Source organism: Dasypus novemcinctus, chromosome 11 (assembly GCF_030445035.2).
Source record: "Dasypus novemcinctus isolate mDasNov1 chromosome 11, mDasNov1.1.hap2, whole genome shotgun sequence".
Taxonomy (NCBI): domain Eukaryota; kingdom Metazoa; phylum Chordata; class Mammalia; order Cingulata; family Dasypodidae; genus Dasypus; species Dasypus novemcinctus.
Window position 1 is genome coordinate 92,553,668 of NC_080683.1, and position 1,812 is coordinate 92,555,479.

Below are 1,812 nucleotides of genomic sequence, written 5' to 3' on the forward strand. Positions count from 1 at the left end.
AAATAGTGTACTTACTCATGGATCTTGAAAGGCCATACCTATAACTGAAGACTTAAGGAGGATGACAGGGATGGAAGGGTATAGAAAGGAACTCGAGGAAAGATGAACCAGAAAAATGCCCTGCCTGTTCAACTAATGAAAGAAGTGACAGATGTACTTGTGAATGAGATTTTAGTGGCCTGGGATAACTGTCATTTCCAAATGCCACTTGCTGATTAGTCTTTTTTAAAAATACTATTTTCTGTTAATTATTTTTCCCCAAACTCCAGTGAGTAGGACATTATTTTTAGTAAGGCACATTTCCCCTTTATTTCAGATATTTTTGCCAGAATCAGATTATAGACCTGAAGTCAAATAATTACACTTATACTAAGCATCATTTAGGTATCCTCAGAAGTTGGAGACACCATCTTCTGACAGACAAACTTTAAAATAATGCCTAGAATGGCAAATATCAACCTTTCTAGAAGATGGTCATGTGCAACCAAGGGCTATGTATTAGTCAACCAAAGGGTTGCTGATGCAAAATACCAGAAATCTGTTGGCTTTTTAAAAAGGGTATTTATTTGAGGTAGGAGCTTACAATTGCCATGTCATAAAGCATAAATTACTTCCCTCACCAAAGTCTATTGCCATGTGTTGGAACAAGATGGCTGCTGACGTCTACAAGGGTTCAGGTTCCTAGGTTCCTCTCTTCCTGGGCTCATTTCTTTCTAGGCTCAGCTGCTGAGTTCTCTTCACAAGGCCATCTATAAACTATCAGGTGAGTAGCTCAGTCTCTCTCTCCAGGGCTTCTGCCATGTTTAAGAAGCCATCTCTATTCCTCTTGTTCTTCTCCTGTGTGTTTACTTCCCAGGGTCCAATATCAAAACTCCCAACTCTCCTTTGCCAAGTTTTTTTTTTTCTGTGAGTTCCTACCCACTAAGGGGCAGAGATGAATGCCCTACTGATGTGGCCCAATCAAAGTCCTAATCATAGTTTAATCAATTAAAAGTAATGCTTCTGACAGACCAATTTACAAACATAATCCAACAACTATTTTTGGAATTCATAAACAGTGCCAAACTGCTACAGGCTACATTCCAGAAACTTCCAGGGATGGATGCTCTGATGTATGCATTATATATTTTTGAAAGACATTTTTTTTTAAATGGCTTAAAAATGTCCTAGTAGGAAAAGTTACAGCTTTGTCTCATAATATTTACTCCCAAATGATGGTAAATAAATAAGTTTTTAATTAATAAGCTAAGTGAAAATTGCATTGCCATTAACCTGTTAATGAATATATCTTTAAAAGTTTACATCCACATCACCTTAAAGAACAAAGTTGATAGTTTGCTTGAAAGGAAAAAACCCTGCCAAAGTAACAAAATGCTAATGACTCTAGTAGATACATTTAAGAAATAAAAAGATCATTTAAATGTGGGTCAGACTTTAGAACACTGTAACAATATGATTTTAGTGTCTTTCAAACGTGAAGTTGTTTGATGTACCCCCCATGTTGTGTGGAAAGTTTAAAAAGATAGAACTCTTGGGGAAACTTTAGAGGTATCCTATATTTATTTAAAGAACTAATGTATTCATAACTCCCGATTCTTAATAAGCAGAGAATTATATGGTTCAAAGCATTTGACTTTAGTGTTTAAATTGAGTGAATTACCCAGAGAACCACTAAACCCTACCTCACTTTGCCTGAAAAAGGCAAGTGGGAAAGCTCCACAAGTAAGGATCTGTATACATTGTATCATGTTGGACTTGTGTGGCATCAAGGACGTTCTTTATCTTGGAAGGCTAGAGATTGCAGAATGAGTA